General features: G+C 38.2%; 1 non-coding gene across 1 annotated transcript; it reads right to left on the bottom strand.

Annotated features, from left to right (window-relative positions):
• Nucleotides 1-16865: 16865 nt before the first annotated feature.
• On the bottom strand, nt 16866-16971 carry LOC131147384 (small nucleolar RNA R71). The gene has a single exon (XR_009134769.1). It is a non-coding gene; the product is annotated as a small nucleolar RNA R71 (small nucleolar RNA).
• Between the last annotated feature and the right edge of the window lie 4702 nt (nt 16972-21673).

Raw genomic sequence — 21673 nt, 5'->3', positions numbered from 1 at the left:
AGTATATGATGAGTATAGTATGATATTAGCAGTATGAAAAATAGAAAACATAGATGATTTAGTTATATTTTAAATTATGAAGAGAAAGATATGCTTTACAGATTTATTATTGTATTACAGTTCAGTTGTTATTTAAAAAGTATTCTTAACTTAGTTGCCACACACTAGTAATAGCATATTTCCACTTACTGAGCGTTGACTCACCCTATGACTTTAACATTTTTCAGGTGAGCCAGCTAGGCGAGCAGATTAGACTTGCAGATAGAGAGTATATTGATTACCCTGGTTCAGAGGGTAAGTTTGTGTAGGGTTTTGTATTTTGGGACATGTATTTTGGAGAGAGATGTATTATATAGTTATGGTATATAAATACAAATTTCTAGTATTGTGTGATGTGTATGGATGTATGGATTACGTTTTCGCTGCATAGGTATGATCTTAGATTCAGATTCACCCCGGTGCCTTCCGGGGCTCGAGTTCCATAGCAGGGGGTATCAAAACAGTTAATATATATATAAAGAGGTCGTTACATGGCTGATTGATGCCCACAAATGAGTACTTAAGCATGGAAGCTGAAAAATAGATGCTCATATATTGAGCATGAACGAATGGAAGGAATAAATGAGTGGTCAAGTTGAGAATAGCTAACGGAATGTTAAAGGATTGAGCATGAGTATCAAGTTCTTACATATGGAGTGTTCATACCAGACTAAGGGACAAATAAATAGATGTTCAAAGTTTGAGCATGGCTTTATGAATGCTAATAAATTTTGTATGAATGAAAAGGATGCTTATAAATTGAGGTGAATAGACAAGTACCCACAAATTGAGCCTACCCTTACAAGACTAGGTAAGGGGGAAAGTAGTGATATCTCTCATAAGGTTGTAGTCCCTACATGGGTGGACAAAACACCCTTGAAAAAATTGAATCATTTCCGTTATTAACCTGAAACAAGCAAGGATTGGGGATTCACTAACTCAACTTGAGCATAGCGGTGGTACTCTAGGAAATTTCCATCCTGAAGAGATAGAGACAAGCTCACACTTAATGAACCCTAAGTTCCATGCTATAGGATGCCTTGAAGATTATTCCTCATCTAGAAAGGCTAACATGGAGGGATAAAATCCTCTAACTTCTCTATGTTAGTTTATATTGATATTTTTTTTATCATTTTTCTTGAATCCTATGTGATTGTGATTTGATTTACCACTAGGGTAGAGCTTAAGGAGCTTCTCATAAAAACTAGGCCACTTTCACCGAGTCCAACCATATCTTACACCTCAGGTGCTCCACCTATTGTGAAGCTCAATTAGTTAGTTTATTCATATTACCTGGGCGTGAAAATTTGGGATTAGAATTTTATATTTCAAAAATGCAACAAACGGAAAAGAGGGTGAGACTTTAGCCTTCTAGCTGTGTAGAGATCGGGGGGGGGGGGGTTAGGCATTTGTCATCACCATTAAACAATATCTTTTGTTCATAGTGATCCATCACATTTTGTCCCACCTCTTTTTAGTTCTTCTTTTTTCTACTATATAAATGTTGAAGATCACAACTAGAATTGAATTCATATCTTTTGCGCTTTCAATTTTATTCTTCTTCTACTAATGCTTTATATTCTTTGGTGAAGCACCATCATCTCACCCAGATCTTGGTAATCCATATGCTGGCAACTGGCAGAATCAACTCTCCAACACTCTAAATTTGCATGTTTTCTACCCTTTCTCTTTCTTTAACTTTTGTATTAAAGATGATGGAGATCTACATGCTTTGACCATTTCCTTTGCAGATATCTACTATTTGGATGAAATACTTTTGGTTGAAGACTTTATTATTATGTTGGATTTATGTCTTGCTTGGTTATCTTATTTCAAGACTAAGGTGCTTGAAGACCCAAGTGAAGTGTTGAAGCAAGATCCACCTCAAGACCCATGTGGTCTCCACATGGCTTGTGTACTCCATGGGCCCCACACGGTTATGCTCCATGGGCCCCACACAATTTTGGACTCCTTTTGGCATGTCTCCATTTAATTTGTAATAATGCAAGACAACTAAGCTTGCATGTGTGTTTAGTAAGTTGGAGAGTATTTATTGTGTTAGGATTTAGTGAGAATACTTAATATTTTTGTCACCTATGCATGTGTGGGAAGTGTAAGCTTGTTAATGTCTTGTCCCCCCATGCTAGCTTTATATCTTTTCATTGTAAGAACTCTTATGGAATCTTATGTTTTGAATATTAAAAGAATTCCATTGTTGAAGCTTGAAAGCTTTGTCCAATCTCTTGATTGTGTAGTGTGAGGCTACAAAATTCTCTCCGGAGATCAAGTGGTGAGAGACCACTCTATCCAGTGATACCATCAACCCCCTCCTCCCTCTCACTCACACGACCTCCCCTCTAAAACACCCACATAACCACCTCCCCTACACTACATAGCTTCAATCATCTTGGTGTTTCAAAGTTTGTTCGAAGGGCTTACGGCGTGGTCTAAACTCATGTTGAACAACGTCAAGTCATTCAATGAGTCTCTTGGTAAATTAGGTACTTGTTTTGAACCCTTGCTTTATTTAGTGAACCATTTCTTGTAGCATAAAATCCCATATTTGAATAACCCATTTGAATCCTTAAATTTCAATATTGACACTAGCTAGGTAATATCAATTGTAAGAATATTAGTTTGTTAACTTAGAACTTGCAATCTTGACTTTGAAATTTACATCTTTCTGCATAAAGCTTGATTCCTTGATAAGGAACACTTGGGACTTATTTTCTAGAAAAAATCATACACCTTTTCAAAAATTCGACAACATGTGAAATATCATATAATTTGTGGTGTTTATTTTAGTTAATTGAATTCTTAAACCAAAGTGTTTTGAGTGTATGTTCTTATGTGAGGGTTGAATAGTAAGACTAGGCCAACCATACCCGTCCTACATTAACACCCCTCTCATATAGGCTCAATTAGTTAGAACTTATCTATCTACCTCAATTGTGAGCATCCTTCTCATTCATATTACATGGGCGTGAATATTTTGGATCATAATTTTATATTTTACAAATGCAACAAACGAAAAAGAGGGTTAGACTTTAGCTTGCTAGTGGTGTAAAGATGGAGGGAGAGAGGGTTGGGCATTTGTCATCCCCATTAAACAATATCTTTTATTCATAGTATACAATCACATTTTGTCCCACCTCATTTCAATTCTTCTTTTTCTATTATATATATGTTGAAGATCACAACTAGAATTGAATTCATATCCTTTGCGCTTTCAATTTTCTTCTTCGTCTACTAATACTCTATATTCTTTGTCGAAGCACCATCATCTTACCCTAATCTTGGTAATCATTATGTCGGCAACTGGTGGAATCAACTCTCCAACGCTCTAAAGTTGCATGTTTTCTACCCTTTCTATTTCTTAAAATTCTGTATTAATGCATGAATGAATGAATTGATGAATGTTTTTTGACTAAATGAGTGAATAAATGGATTATAGGCATGACTAGGGATGATTTTCATGTTAAATTGATGAAGGTAAGAGTTATGGTGTGATCCCAAAAGTGGGGTGAATTGGATTTTAAAAATATTTCGCTAATTTAAACATTTGTCGATTCACGACAAATCATATCCCATTCATTATTAAGTGTGTATATAAAATGAATGAGCAATGAATGCGAACATACACGTGCGTAGCATATCTCATTTAATTTAAATGTGTGCATGCAAATAATTATAAAATAATACATATATGGAAATTAAAGTGAATAAAATAAATGAGATAGATAGATAGATAGATAGAGAGAGAGAGAGAGAGAGAGAGAGAGAGAGAGAGAGAGAGAGAGATACACACGATTTGTTATCAAAGTTTGGCCAAACCAGCCTATGTCCCCACCTTGGGCAAACCCCCCAAGGATTCCACTAACCCTGCTCACTTAACGGGTGGAGAAGAAACCATTTACACTTCTCCTTACGGGGTAGAGTTGCCCCAACTCGATTACAGGGCTGAGCCACAACCAGTTCTTTTTACAAGGCGGAGTCACCTCAGCTCAATTACTAGGCTGAGCCAAACTAGTTTCTCTTTATATGGCTGAGTCTCCCCAGCTCAATTATAGAGCTGAGCCACAACCAGTTCTCATTACGAGGTAGTCACCCTGGTTCACTTTCCGTGTGGAACCAAGCGGTACACACTTTACAAGATGGTGCACCTCCTAACTCACCTAATCGGGTTAGAGCCAAACCGGTACACCTTACAAAACGGTGTATTCCTCTTCAAGCCATGCCTGAAATATAAAGATATCTAATATTTGTACACATGAATGCTTTTGAAAAATAAGCAGAGATGTACACATTGAAGCTCTAATATGCACTCTCTAATGATATGAAATAAGTTCAGTAAAGTAAGGGGCTATTGTCTCAAAAATAATTTTTGAAATCTTCGAATGAGATGTATATGGTAAAAGCTTCAAAGATTCAACCCTAATAAATATTTTTCCAAAGCATATTTTTTCAATAAAAATGTAGGAGAACCTAGGGTTTGCTTTCAAATGATTTTTGCAAACATAAGATTTATATATGAAATCTCAAATGCAATAAGGCTTTTCTAGCACCATATATATGAGTGTAAATATGTGCTTAAGCCTTTCAAAATCAACCCACGAAGATTTTGTAAAACAAGAGATAAACAATAGAAGAGTGAAAGATATACTTTTGTTTTGAAGGAATGAGTGAAAACAAGATATGCTATAAAAGGCTCCTTTAAGTAATCTAAGCTCAAAGAAAAACGTTTTCTCTAATGAATATTTTCAAAAACAAAGTATAGGAGAAAAGTTATATTTTATTCACTCCAAAAAAAAAATGCATTGAAAATGATGGAGTGGAGCTTTTGATTTTGATTTAAAATGCCCAAAGTATTTGGGAGGATTTTTTGCTAATCAAAAGCTGTTAATTAGAGTTATGAAAGGACTATATATAGATTTTCCGAAAATATGACCGTTAAGGGACATTCTCATCATTTTAAAATTGTTTAATAAAAAAGTTAAGCATGTTTAGTGCTAGAATTTTGAGCAACCCAAGAGGGTCAGTCGACTAAGGCATGCTTCTGTTGACTGACCTCAGACGATTTTTAAAGCATTTGATACTTGGTTGGCTAACGCTATGCTTCGGTCGCCTAAGCATTGAAGGTCAGTTGACTAAGCACTTTTTGTGCTTCTATGGACGGTCGACTGAGCTTTGAATATGGCCAAATAACGAGGTTTGATTGACTGGTGAATGTACTAGTCGGCTGGCCTTAAAACACCTTTCAAATTTTTGCAAACGTCGGCGAACTAAGGAAAGTGAAGTGGAAAACTGGTCGGTCAACTGAGCTTTGTAGAATTTGATTTTTGGCTGAAGGCATGGTCGGTCGACTGAGCGAGTTTGAATGTGAAGGGTTCAGTCAACTGAGCTCAGTTAAAACCTAAGTATTAGCTCTTTTTTGACCTTAAAAATTTCCAACCCTATGATCATGAGTATGACATTTTAAGTGAAAGGCTTTCTATGAAAATTTTGGTTCCTTAAGGCCAATCTATGGTCAATTAAGCTTAGCATCATATCACGTGGAGCAACACTATTACAGACCGAATATAAACTAAATGCAATTACAAATTAAATGATATGAATATCTTCTTATTCTTCTTCTTCTTTGCTCTTCTAATTCTTCATAGACTATGTTGGACAATATATTCTTTAATTCCTTTAGGCTTCCATTTCTCCTTTACCTCATGTGTGTGCTGAATCATACCTGTTCAAAAACTAAATGCACACATGATATATGAATGGTTTGTCATAATCAAAATGGGATCAGACTCAAAAGGTCAACGAAGGGATTTTTAATGTTGAGCATGCAAGGAGGAATTGCTACTGGAGGTGCTCGAGGCTAAGCATAGGTAAATTCCATGGATCAAGTATGGATGTGCGGATGAGTAGACTATTTTATTCCTACCCTTAAGCATAGATGGGTAGCATGTTTCATCCATGGATCAAGAAAGTATGCATGCTCATAGATTGAATACAAAAAGATAAATGGTCACCCTTATATATGCAAGAGCTGAATGCACAAAGCATGAGGTGAAGATGTGATGTAACTCTATTAATGTAGAGAGGGTGCAACGGTGTTAGGATTGCCCTCAAATTTTCCTTCAAGAAGGTAAAATATGCAGTGATCAATTAACACTTTAAACCAAAACAAGCAAGTGAATTCATGTGAAACCCAATAATATAGGTCTCTCTCATCATTTTAAGGTATCTTGATCACCCTAGACTTTAGCACAAGTACATCTTTGGCCAAATGTGTATGTAGGTGCTTTGTGTACAAATAGTAATGGTTTTTCAAGATTGTAGCTTTTTTACGCTTAACGAGTTTCCTATTCATAAAGGCGATGATGGTCCATAATCATCATGGGGATAATTTTTCAATGAATAAGATGGATTGTTGCGTTGAGCTATATCTATCATGTAGGAAGGTTAGGACAAGGTCATTGAGATCAGGTGCGATTCGACTGCTCAAGGTGAATCCAACCCTTTGGTACATTATAAAATCAAGCATGCATGCCAAAATATAGTGGTTCATAGGGCCTTCGAGAATGTCTTAGGTGGTAAGCTCGAGGTTAAAATGTCAAATTTTTAAGTCTTGGAGGCTATGTTTTCCATTTAAGATAATACTTTGGTATTTATTAAAAGAAATATGGGTGGGTGTGCTATCCTAATAAAATAGTTGAGTATCCAAAGGGTCTTGGACACCAGCATTTCTATATATACCTTGACACCTTAAACCTTGAAACCATAACCCTAAAACCCTAAAACCCTAAAACTTTAAACCTTTAACCTTAAACCTTAACCCTTTAAACCCTAAACTAACCCTAAAACTCAAAACCCTAAACTCTAAAACCCAATAACCAATTTGGTCCTGAGGTAAGGAATAACCAATTTGGCCTTAAGGTAATGCTATAAAGTTACATGTTTTCTTCTCATGAGTCCCTAAAACACACGATTTTAGACTCTCATTTACCTTTGATTATCCTCATTTTACTATGTATGTAGCGACCTACTTAATTAACTGGGTTATATATATATATACTGTAACAATTAACATACTCTGATACTACATCATTAACCTAAGCAACGAGAAGCATAAATCACATAGACATTGTCATTTGAACATATATATAAACAGTACCACACAATACCAGTGTACTACATGTTTCCCCCAAAATATACACATATCACTGAATCCCCAAATTACCCTAAGCTAACTAGGGCAAATACAAAAATCCTCCACTGTACTCACTTTGCTGATAGGGAACTACAGGCGCCCCTCTATTTGCGAGCCTGATCTGCTCACCTACCTGGATCACCTGAAAAATGTTTCAACACTAGGATGAGCCAACGCTCAGTAAGAAGAAATATGCTATTACTAGTGTGTGGTAAATGAGTTACTATATATCGTGAAATCTATTTTCATATAAACATGAATAACTGAGTACAAAAGTACAGTACAAAAAATAAAATACACCACCCCTTTTCCCTATTGCTTAACATAACAATATTATGGTTATAATTCAAAGTACTTCTAGTGTACATAAGTATGGTCCATGTTTCTGTAAATTCATACGTATGTAATAGTAACTGAAATTGTTCCCTGTGGCTATCTGTGTGTCATGACTTGCTCCCTCATGACAAGGTTGTACGGCCAGTAGGCTGGATTTACCCTAGCTGGCCAACCAGGAATAAATCACTGAACTACGTCAATCGACCTGCCCACCTCAACCCATATCTAGATGGGGAGCCTAACCTCTTCAAGGGCCTAGGTGGTCGACCTTACCACTTATTATCTGAATGGGTGGTTGCACTCATAAAGTAACATAATATCTGTAGCAACGGTACCGTGCTCTGTAGCTGCAAGTCCAACAAGGTCTAATATCACATAGTACATTTCTATATATATATATATATATATATATATATATATATATATATGATTTACCATGATTCTAAAGCACTGAAATAACCATGATACTGCATAAACTGTACTGTAATTCGTACGTCATAATGCTGAGAATTATCTATTCATAACACTAAATTTGCATATTCATAATACTAAGATTCGTATAATCATGGTACTAAAATCCATAAAATCATAGTACTAAAATTCACATACTCATGGTACCGAAATTCGTAAAATCATGAAACTAACATTTGTAAAACATATACCCATACCATATTCAAGTTCACAAGCCACACCATACTTAAACACATAATTTTTCATAATTAAATAAGCTGTATAATATTTCTAAAAATACCTAGCATAGCATATTTCCCTTACCTGACCACTGTAAAGCCCCTACGAAATACCAGCCTAACACCCGCAGGGCCTCCTACAAAACACCCTGAAAATAATATATGCCAGAACATAATATCAGTATTTCTCCGCCTACATCATTTTCTATAATTTTCATAAGGCCAAAAGGGGACTAAAAAGCCTTACCCTGAATTTGGGATGAATTTCAACTATATTTTCCTAACAATCCGCTCTGACAGATTTGCAGAGAATTCCGCCAGGAGTGTCGTGGTAGCTTTGGATTGTCGATCCGGCGACTGGTGGGGCTGAAATCGAAGAGAGAAGGGAGAGGGAGATGTAGAGAGAGAGAGAGAGAGAGAGAGAGAGAGAGAGAGAGAGAAAGAGAAAGAGAGAGAGAGAGAGAGGTGTGGTGAAAATGATAAATATCCTGGGTTTCCACTATTTATAGGGCTAGGTTTGTCAACGAGACACATCACCTCGTCGACGAGCCCTTCATAAAATTCCTCGACGAGACCCTGTATTCATCAACGAAATTCAGAGCAGCCTGAACCATCTCTCAGTATTTTCTTGTCGACGAAGCCCTATGTTCGTCGACGAAATCCTTTATACCTTTGTTGACGAAGCCCTGGAAATTTCTGAAATTTTTATTTCCCTTAAAATGCAATGTCGCGTTCGTCGATGAAGTCTACGGCCTCCTTCTGTTTCTGTATCTATTTCTCTCTCTCTCTTATTATTTAAATACTATTATTTTTCGGGTCACTACATTCTCCCCTCCTTATAAAATTTCATCCTCGAAATTTACTATCTGAATCTCTATCTATACTTTTGTCATGCTGTAAAGAAAATGGTCTACTTATTTAATTACCTGCCCTCACTTATGGTGGAGGAATACCGTGGTTACATGGGTAGTTCTGGGAGATTACAACCATAAAAGAAAATTTCTCCCAAAACAAAATACTACCTAATCTATATTCTATATTCCAATTACACTGGACTCAATAAAATAAAATTACTATCTAAGCATATACATTAATACTATGATCCACTAAATAAGTGGGGATATTTCTGTCTAATCTCGCTTTTGAACTCCTACGAGGCTTCCTCAATCGCGTGATTTCTCCATAAAACTTTCATTAGTGGTATCTTCTTGTTGCGTAGTTCTTGTTCTTTCCTATTTAGGATCTGTACTGGAACTTCTTCATATGCTAAAGCCTCACTGACTTCTAATTTTACGTGACTGATGATATGGGAAGGATCTGGGATGTATTTCCTCAACATAGAAACATGAAATATGTCATGAACTCAAAATAAAGATGGCGGTAAAGCTAGCCGATAGGCTATTGGCCCAATCTTCTCAAGTATCTCTAAAGGGCCAATAAACCTAGGGCTCAACTTACCCTTCTTCCCAAATCTCAAGACCCCTTTAGTGGATTTATTATCAAAAACACATGATCACCTACTCCAAACTCCAGTTCCTGGTGGCGAGTATCTGCATAACTTTTCTGCTGACTCTGTGCTGCATTGATCCTATCTCGAATAAGTCAGACTTTATCATATGCTTGCTGAATTATCTCTAGACCCAAAACTCGCCTTTCACCTACTTCATCCCAGAAAAGAGGAGATCTACATCTCCTACCATATAATGCCTCATAGGGTGCTATGCCGACACTAGACTGATAACTGTTATTATAAGAAAATTCAACTAGCGGCAAAAACTGAATCCAGCTACCACCGAAGTATAACACACAAGCACGAAGCATATCTTCCAATACCTGGACGGTTCTCTCAGTCTGACCATCGATCTGAGGGTGGAAAGTTGTGCTGAATGCTAGCTAGGTCCCTAGTGCCTGCTGCAAACTCCTCCAAAATCGTGACATAAAATGTGGATCACGATCCAAGACTATGGATACCGGCACTCCATGGGGTCGAACAATCTCCTGTATGTAAATCTCTGCTAACCTGTTCATAGGGTAGCTGATCTTAATAGGAAGAAAATGTGCTGTCTTCGTCAATCTATCAACTATCACCCAGATGGCATTTTGATCGTGCACCGCTGGTGGCAGCCCTGTAACAAAATCCATGGATACATGGTCCCACTTCCACTCAGGAATGAAAAGTGGCTGCAACTGACCAGCCAGCCTCTGGTGCTCAGCTTTAACCTGCTGGCACGTCAAACACTACCGCACAACCTCTACTATCTCCCTCTTCATGCCACTCCACAAGAAAGAATCTCGCAGATCCTTATACATTTTCGTACTGCCAGGATGAACAGTGTATAGAGACCTGTGTGCCTCCTCTAGAATCTTCCTCCTGATGCTATCATCTGTAGGCACACACAATCTGGTGCGAAATCTCAAAGCCCTATCATCAGAAATACTTAACTCCTCCCCCTGACCATCCTGAACTCTGGCTAACACCTCCACTAACTCTGGATCATCTCTCTGAGTAGCTTTAACCTTCTCATACAATGTGGGTTGTACAACCAAACTGGCAATAAGTTCCTAAGGATCATCCACCACTAACTCCACACCAAGTCTTTTCTAAGTCCATTTGAATCGGATGTTGAACTACTGCTGCTAACTGTGCTGTATCTCCTAACTTACGACTCAACGCATCAACTACTACATTTGCTTTACCTGGGTTGTAACTGATGGTGCAGTCGTAATCCTTAATGAGTTCCAACCACCTTCTCTGCCGTATATTCAACTCTTTTTGCATAAAGATGTATTTTAGGCTCTTATGATCAGAAAATATCTCACACCTCTCACCATAAAGGTAATGCCTCTAGATCTTCAGTGCATGTACCACCGCAGCTAATTCTAGATCATGAGCAGGGAAGTTCTTTTCATATTCTTTCAGCTGTATGGACGCATACTCCACCAGCCTACCCTGCTGCATCAACACACAACTGAGCCCTTTCAAGGACGCATCACTATAGATAACATAACCATCGCCTCCCGATGGAATTGTAAGAACTGGTGCAGTGACGAGCCACTACTTTAATTGCTGGAAGCTCTGCTCGCACTCTTCATCCCACAAAAATCTGGCATTTTTCCTAGTCAACCGTGTGAGAGGACTGACAAGGCTAAAAATCCCTCAACGAAATGACGGTAATAACTTGCCAATCCTAAGAAGCTCCTAACTTCCTGCACATTTCTCGGCCTAGCCCAATTGACCACCGCATCAATCTTGCTAGGATCCACTGAAATACCGTCCCCTGTGATCACATGACCTAAAAATGCCACCCTCTTTAGCCAGAAGTCACACTTGCTAAACTTAGCATAAAGCTTCTCCTCCCTGAGAGTCTGCAGTACCTGCCTCAAATGCACCTCATGATCCTCAACTCTTCGAGTACACCAGTATATCATCAATGAATACTACTACAAACTGATCTAGATACTAGTGGAAAACTCTGTTCATCGAGTCCATAAACACGGCTGGGGCATTCTTCAAACCAAACGGCATAACAAGAAACTCATAGTGCTCGTACCTGGTCCTAAAGGCAGTCTTCGCGACATCCTCCGCTTTTACTCTCACCTAATGATACCCGAATCTGAGGTCGATCTTGGAATATACCCGTGTACCCTGGAGCTGATCAAACAAATCGTATATACGGGGTAGAGGATATTTATTCTTGATAGTAACTTTTTTGATTTATCTATAATCGATGCACATCCTCGTGGACCCGTCTTTCTTCTTTACGAATAGTACTGGAGCTCCCCATGGCGATACACTAGGCCGTATAAACCCCTTGTTCAACAAATCCTACAACTGCTCCTTTAATTCTCCCAATTCAGTTGGAGCCATACGGTACGGGACCTTAGAGATCAGCGCAATCCCTAGAGGTAAATCTATAGAAAAATCTACCTTGCGCACAGGAGGCAACCCTGGTATCTCCACTCGAAAAACATCTAGAAATTCCCGTACCACTGAGGTGCTGCCAATCTTCAATTCATTTTCAGATGCTTCTTTCACAAATGCTATAAACCTCTTACCTCCATCTAGGAGTAATTTGTTCACCTGTACTGCGAACACCAGTTGTGTTGGCGCACATACCCGTGAACCCACGAATCTGAATTCCTGCTCTCCAGGAGGTCTGAAAATCACTTCTTTCTGGAAACAATCAATGTTGGCGTGATTGGCAGCCAACCAGTCCATGCCCAATATTATATCGAATCCACACATATCAAACACAATAAGATCTGCCGGTAGTACTTTCCCCTGAATTTCTATCGGATAGCCTCTAAGCATCCTCTGACACCTAATCACTAATCCCGATGGCGTAGCTACCGATAATGCTATATCTAACGACTGGGTATCACTCTCAGATAAATTAACATAAGATGCAGAAATGAAAGAATAAGTAGCACCTGAGTCAAAAGGAACAATAACTGGGTATGATAGAACAGTAAATGTACCTGTCACCAGATCCGTAGCAGCCTCTGCATCTCCTAGCGTCAGAGCATATACCTGCGCTGGGGCCACATTCCTCTACTGGCCACCCCGAGGCGCCTGATATCCTCCCCTAGCTGCCTAAAGTCCTCCCTGATAAGGCTTAGGAGTTGGGACCTAATCCTGCTGACCTGGGCACTCACGCATCATGTGACCGGGTCGCCCGCAACGATAACACACTCCCTTGCCTACCCGACACCCTCCCAAATGATGTCTCCCACATGTCTGACACACTGGGTAAGTCTGTGCACCCTGGTTCCCACGAGGTCCTACCATCTGCCTCTGGTCACCCCTATCGCAACCACCTCTCTAAGGACCCCTACTAGAGCCAGCTTGTAAACCCTGAGGCGCAGGCCTCTTTCTCTGACTCTGAGCTGCTACAACCCTCTGAATGCCACTCTCAATAATCGCAGCTCTATCTACAACCTCTTTCAATGTCTGAGCCCTAAAACCAATCACTTGCTCAAACAGATTCTGCCTCAACCCTTCTTTGAACTTCCTAGCCTTCTTGTCTTCATTAGGTGCTAGATGTGGAGCAAAACGCGACAACTCAAAAAACTAAGCCGTGTACTGAGATACAGTCATCTGCCCCTGTACCAAATGTAGGAATTCTGCTGCCTTCGCACTTCGAACAATAGTAGGGAAATACCGCTCGAAGAACATATCCTTGAAACGATCCCACGTCACTGAAACTGGAACCGGACTCTGCTCCTCTATCAGATGCGCTGCTCTCCACTAGCGCTTTACCTCCCCTGTCAACTTAAATGTGGCAAATGCTACCTTCTGCTCATCCGTACATGGAAGCACCGCCAACAGCTCCTTGATATCCCGAAACCAATTCTCAGCTACAGTCGAGTCATCTCCTCCAACAAAGGATGGGGGCTTCATACACGTAAACTGCTCAATCGAACAGCCATGCTCCCTAGAACTCCTGGCCATCTCAGCCATCACCTGCTGAGTGACACTGCGCAGCACAGCATTAGTATCTCTTCCACCTATACTGGAAGGTCCTGGCCTACCATCTCTAGCATTCGTGCCCCAACTTCCTGGGTCCATCCTGAAAACAAGAAACACAGTTAAACACTTTATTCCTTATAAGGACCCATCCTATACCAGCTCAAAATTAACTACCTTCCTTGACCTTAACCAATATCCAGTTCTGTCACCTAGACACACGACCCGACAAAAGTTTACTATGGTTTTCCTGAAATCGTCACCCCAATAAAAGCATAGAAACCACTACGGAAATCTTGTTTCCAGACACAGAACAAATCTCAAATCCTTTTTCCTATACTCTGGTATTGCTTCTACTGCACTCTAAAGTCTACAGAACCTAGCAAACCTAGGCTCTGATACCAAATTGTAGCGACCTGCTTAATTAACTGGGTTATATATATATGCTGTAATAATTAACATACTCTGATACTACATCATCAACCTAAGCAGCGAGAAGCATAAATCACATAGACATTGTCATTTGAACATATATATAAACAGTACCACACAATACCAGTGTACTACATGTTTCCCCCAAAATATACACATATCACTGAATCCCCAAATTACCCTAAGCTAACTAGGGCAAATACAAAAATCCTCCACTGTACTCACTTTGTTGACAGGGCACTACAGGCGCCCCTCTATTTGCGAGCTTGATTTGCTCGCCTACCTAGATCACCTGAAAAATGTTTCAACACTAGGATGAGCCAACGCTCAGTAAGAAGAAATATGCTATTACTAGTGTGTGGCAAATGAGCTACTATATATCATGCAATATGTTTTCATATAAACATGAATAACTGAGTACAAAAGTACAGTACAAATAATAAAATACACCACCCCTTTTCCCTATTGCTTAACATAACAGTATTATGGTTATAATTCAAGGTTCGACAAAGTGCACGACCGAGTGACACCCTAGAGCTACCACATCGAGATACTGAGATAGAACTGAAATTTAGAAATGCTGAGAGTCTCAATGAAGTGTTCGACTAAGAGACCTCACGGGGTGACTATGTTGAGTTCCTGAGATTTCCTGATAATCGAAACCCTGCAGGTTTTGACCATCAACTCGACCAGAAAGACCCTAAGGTGGGACAAATTTTCTTAGGGGCTTTTCAAGAATCAGGTACGGGGATAAACTAAGCTAGTTCTTTTTTAGTAAATGTATGTATATATATAGCATTTGATTTCTGGAAAGTAAACATGTTTATATATATATGATTTATATTTGGGAAAACACTGTCAAAATGATGATACGTTGAATATGTGAACCTGTTAGTGTGGCATGAGTATAAATGTTATGAAATACTATTTTCTAAAAATGTGATTATGATACGAATTTTTATAATGGAAAATCGGAGTACGGATCGAGATTTTTATATATTTTCCTGCGTACGGGCCGTGCTATGTGTATGATTTGCCAGCGTACAGGCTGAGCTGTGGAAATTTTTGCTAGCGTACAGGCTAAGCTATGGAAATGATTTGCCAGTGTACGGGCTGTGTTATGATTTGCCGGCGTACTGGCCAAGCTATGGTAAAATGTGTAATACCGGCGTACAGGCCGATAATTTTCATGACATATATATATATATATATATGCAAAATGATATAATTGATTTGGTAATTAATGATATGAAATATCCATGTATCACAGTTTCAGTATATGTTATATGGTATCAGAACCTGGTTGGCTTGGTCTAAGCTAGCACTTGCACGGTACAGTTGCTATGTGTCCATGGTCTTCGTGATCATGATATTTGTGTTAACGCCGCTGTACAGAGTGGTGTGAGATTGGATGGTCAATGTGGTTTATAAGAAGTGTGTAAGCGCCCCTGGTGTATGGACCAGGTCTGGAAGACCCATCGGACTTACAAACTATACTTTTGACTTGGCAATGGTTGGCCAACTATTGTCAGGTCCCGCCTTCGGGCCACACAACCCAGTCATATGGGGGTAATACATGACAACAACTAGCTAACCTACTAGGAATGTTTTTGTATTATTATGATATGAGATGAAATGTGTTTACAAAAATGCAGTATGTTCTGCCATGTTTTGATGATATATATGTTCTCCCAAATTTGATATAACAATTACTGATTATGGTCTATATGATATATATATATATATATATATATGACACATAATACTCATGTTGCCACACACTGGTATTAGTTTATTTCCCTTACTGAGAGGTGTCTCACCCCAAAATTTTATAAACTTTTTAGGAGCCCCAGATAGGAGAGCGGGAAAAGCCCCGTTGATCTAGAGCTGTAAATCTGCCCTTGTAGAAGGGTGAGTATTTTGATAGGGTCGGATGTATTTTGTGGAAATGGCCCTAAGACATATTTTTGGGTTGTGTATTGTGTATATATATACAGTGGTTGTAGTAACTCTGATGTTGTGATGTATGGTATAATGATATATATATATATATATATATATATATATATATATATATGATTGTGTGTTTCCTGCTACTTAGGCTTCTGCTAAATGTTATGATATATCCCTGGTACCCATGGGTCCAGGAGGATTATGATCTGCTGAGAGTTATGCTGTTGATTTTATTATAAAAAAATAAAAATAAAAAAGTGGAAATTATGCAGTTCGCCACACGTTTGAACTGAAAGCCATGGTCGAAGATAACCCCTCAGTTCCTGCTAAATAAATCTCAGAACCCCATGCTCCCCACCTACCTGTGGTGGGAGAGAAACATCTTCGGCCTTTTTGGGACTACTTTATACCTAATGCATACACATTGCCATATTGCATCCGGCTTCTAGATATTTAGGCAGCACATTTGAGATTAAGACTTCGATCATCTCGATGCTACCCAATTTTCAAGGGAACTTTATTGAAAATCCTTATCTGCATCTAGATGAGTTCTTGGAAATTTGTTCCACCATCCACATCCCTAATTTCAGTGATAATGCTCTCCATCTTAGGCTTTTCCCGTTCTCTCTTAAGGATAAAGCCAAATATTGGCTGACGTCCTTAGAACTGAACTCGGTGACCAACTGGGCCACCATGCAACATGAATTTCTTAAAAAGTACTTTCCAATTGGGAAGACTAACTAGCTTTGGAGAGCCATCACAAGTTTTTCACAGATGGATGGGGAACTCTTTTTCAAGACTTGGGAGCACTTTAGGGACCTGCTTCGTAAATGCTCACATCACCAGGTCCCCAAGTGGCAATTAGTCCAAACTTTCTATGAAGTGTTGGCTGAGAGATATAGGTCCATTGTTGATGTGTCACGCAAAGGTACTTTCCTCACTAAGCACGAGAATGAGGCCTGAATTCTCTTTGAAAATTTGGTTGAAAACTCTCAGTAACACATGGCTGCGACCCACAAACTACCTAATCCATCAACTTCTAAACCTAAGGGAGTTTATGAGTTAGCCATAAGCCAAGACTTAGCTCCTACTCTGTATGCCATATCCAAAAAGCTGGATCAATGCTTTGTCTCTAGGACCGCAAACAATGACGTGTGCAGAGATATGTGCAATCAGCTCTAACCCTTCTCATACATATTATAGTTGTCCACATGCACATTCCCCACCTGAGCTTGGGCATAAGGAAGTAAAGGCCACCCACAACTAGTATGATAAGCCCTTTAATGACCCGTATTCAAACACATAAAACCCTGGGTGGACACAACATCCTAACATCTTGTGGAGGTCGCAAGCTCTGGGTTTTCAAGCCCAAATACCTCCATAAGCCCCGAATGCTTTGCCTCTACGACCATACCAAAATCCCCAAAGTCATACTGATTCAGCCCCCAGATTTTCAACCACCTAGCAGTCGTCTCCCTCGCAACCCAAGTATGACACATTTCAAGAGATAGTACTGATGTAACGCCCCAAATCCTTAAACCCGGGTCCGACGCGTTATACTTGATAAAATCCCTGTTATTCATGATCCATATCATACGCAGCGAAAAACATAAATATAATCTTCATATAACAATATACCAGAGTTTACTAATTCTAACTATAATCCATATTAAATCATCCATCACCTACATTTCCATAAATCTACATAACTTCCAAAACAATTCAATATTTTCACAATCATTCCATACTCAATAGCCTTAAAACATAAAGGCATAAAATATAAATATTTACATTCCCCAAAATTAACATAGAAATATAACATTTTCTTTTTCTATTTCCTAATAATGTTATAAAAACCTCGAGCTCTCAAAGCTCAATCTCGAGGAAATCCTCAAAAAGATAAATTCATATTCGGATGAGACACATCTCAATAAGGGAAGAAACAATATACTAAAGCAGTGTGTGGCCAACATGAGTTTGTAATAAACAATATTTAACATTTTCAAATTCTTAACATAATTTCCGAAATCATTTTCTGATCTTATTCAAACACATGCAAGATATTTTACCCACGAGATTACCCAAGGATAGGGGTGATTACCCACCCATACAAGTAGCACCCCTCTACTCTGATACATTTGGCAACCCAAAGGTCACAACTAAAGCATACCAGGGCACTCACTTAACTCAGTAAACCCTTAAGTGATAAATTGATCTCGTACACACATAGTTCATATAAAAGTTTACCGGAAAAGGCCCTAAGGATAGAGAAATCTACCCGCCCATACAAGTAGGTTCTCTCTGCCCTAGTACGTTATGTGGCTACTGCCATAATTGTAGCTACTAGTGCACTCGCCTTACTTAGCAAGCCCTCAGGCGAAAGGTACGCCTCGCCCAATCGTAACATGTTCTACGTACATACATACTTCTAATATCATAATACATCATTCTTTCTATCATTATTCAATCATACAGATCTGTTCATATTCATAACTTAACATTTCATTGCATTTCACTTTAAGTGACTCTTTCCCATTCGTATCATTCACGTTTCACATTTCATTTCATTATATTGTCATTCCTTGTCATTTCATTTCATAACATTTTCATTTCATTCCTTTGTACTACAACCGCTCTTTAGCCGTTATTTGTTAGTCCACATAGAAATGCGCTAGAATCTGCTACAGTTAGTCCACATAGAAATAAGCTAGATCTACTAACCCGGCTTTCAGCTGTTGTACATTTACCCAGCATCTTTCAGCTGTTTTACCCAACATCTTTTAGTTGTTTACATGGTTGCATTAACACACACAAGCAACATAGTCCATGTCATATTTTATTCACAATGCATTACTTACTTAACCTGCATCTCATACATTTAACATATATTTCCACACAGCATTCTATTTACTCATGCCACACAATTTAGCAATAAAATTCATACACTATCTGTAAAATAAGCCAACGAATATTTAATGTTTATATATTGAAAATACCTTTCATTTCTGACATAATTATCCTGAAAATATTTCCCACTTTCATCAGTTCATTTTCGCATATACATATCTAATAAACAACCCTAAACTCGAAAAAAATATAATTTAAACAGCTGACATTTTACTCATACCGAAACATATACACGTACATATAACACAATTTATTTTTCCATTAAATTCATAAAAATTCAGATTTAATATATATTTTTTCCCTTACTTGGTTTCTTGAACTACGCCAACAGGGACCCCGAAAAGATGCCTGCGGCGCTCACCCGGACCCTGAAATTAAATTCCTAGTTCCAATAAATTATTCCTGAATAAAATATTATTTAAATATTTCCTAGGGCCATAATTCCTAATTAATAATAATACCCTTAAATATAGCCAAATTTCCCAAATCTCACTCTCACTTTGGAGTAGGGCTTAGAAAACCCCAATTGGAAAATTACCTACGCCAAAATGATGACGACGACGACTAGGACCCTATGGTGGTGTCCAATCGTCGATTTAACCGCATATTAACAGCGAAATTGAGAAAATGAGGAAAAATTACCTTTCTCCAGGAGCAGTACCTAAGTCGTTCCCATGAAAAATTCGCTCCAGTAGAAATGTCAGTAGCGGAACTAGGATTCCAACGGCACCTTCCGTTTCCCGATCCGTTGCAAACTTGTTGAGAAATTGAGAGAGAGAGAGAAAGATAGAGACGAAGGTGGTTGCGCGCTACACGCAGGAAGTTTCCGGGGGGGGTTGCCGCCTGCTCCATCTGACTTCTTCTCCTTCTTCTTTCTTCTTCTTCTTTCTTCTTCTTCTTTCTTTAACTTTACTTTATATATATATTATAATAACTTACTTATATATATATCATTCTAATTAGTTTTTTTTTTAATCCAATGTAAAAATATTTAATTTAATAACCAATTATTTAATTATTTAATTTATCTTAATTTAATTTAATTTCTTTATTTTTAATTTTTTTTTCTTCTTTTTCCAACACCATTCCTTTTATTTATTTATCTGTTATTTTATTTATTTATTTTTAATTATTTTAATCATTTTAATTTTTCGGGTCTTTACATTCTCTCCTCCTTAAGAAATTTCGTCCTCAAAATTTGTTACCCGATCTTTCATTCCCATAATTCTACGATTTATCATATCCCACACCATAATCTCAACAACACAATTATATACTTTAAATCCAATACACATCCAAGTTCTCCATATAAGGACCAGTCTCACGGCTAAGAAACATCACCGTCAATGGATTTTCGAATGAATTAGAAAATCATAGAAGTCCGCCAAGGGATTTCCGCCTCCAAGCTATAAGACAAAATCCTATGCTTCCCTACACCATACCTACTTCTCAACACCTAACCTAACCCAACCATTTAGCATCCTTATCCTAATTGTTTCCTATACTCTGGTATAAATCATCTCTAACCTAATACTCTAACATTTCCAAATCCAGGCGATGTGAAATAAATCACACTTCCGGCTGGACATTGCTCTGATACCACAATGTAATGCCCCAAACCCTTAAACCCGGGTCCGACGCATTATACCTGATAAAATCCCTGATATTCATGATCCATATCATACGTAGCGGAAAATATAAATATAATCTTCATATAACAATATACCAGAGTTTACTAATTCCAACTATAATCCATATTAAATCATCCATCACCTCCATTTCCATAAATCTACATAACTTCCAAAACAATTCAGTATTTTCACAATCATTCCTTACTCAATAGCCTTAAAACATAAAGGCATAAAACATAAATATTTACATTCCCAAAAATTAACATTGAAATATACCATTTTCTTTTTCTATTTCCAAATAATGCTATAAAAACCTCGAGCTCTCAAAGCTCGATCTCGAGGAAATCCTGAAAAAGATAAATTCATATTCAGGTGAGACACATCTCAATAAGGGAAGAAACAATATACTAAAGCAGTGTGTGGCCAACATAAGTTTATAATCAACATAATATTTAACATTTGCAAATTCTTAACATAATTTCTGAAATCATTTTCCGATCATATTCAAACACATGCAAGATATTTTACCCACGAGATTACCCAAGGATAGGGGTGATTACCCGCCCATACAAGAAGCACCCCTCTACTCTAATACATTTGGCAACCCAAAGGTCACAACTAAAGCATACTAGGGCACTCACCTTACTTAGTAAGCCCTCAAGTAATAAATTGATCTCGTACTCACATAGTTCATACAAAAGTTTACCGGCAAAGGTCCTAAGGATAGGGAAATCTACCCGCCCATACAAGTAGATTCCCTCTGCCCTAGTACGTTATGTGGCTACTGTCACATCTGTAACTACTAGTGCACGCGCCTTACTAAGCAAGCCCTCAGGCGAAAGGTACGCCTCGCCCAATTGTAACATGTTCTATGTACATACATACTTCTAATATCATAATACATCATTCTTTCTATCATTATTCAATCATACATATCTGTTCATATTCATCGCTTAATATTGCATTGCATTTCACTTTAAGTGACTCTTTCCTATTCGTATCATTCACATTT

This window comes from Malania oleifera, chromosome 1, assembly GCF_029873635.1.
Source record: "Malania oleifera isolate guangnan ecotype guangnan chromosome 1, ASM2987363v1, whole genome shotgun sequence".
NCBI lineage: Eukaryota > Viridiplantae > Streptophyta > Magnoliopsida > Santalales > Ximeniaceae > Malania > Malania oleifera.
The sequence above is the reverse complement of the archived record's forward strand: the minus strand, read 5'-3'. Positions and strand labels throughout refer to the sequence as shown.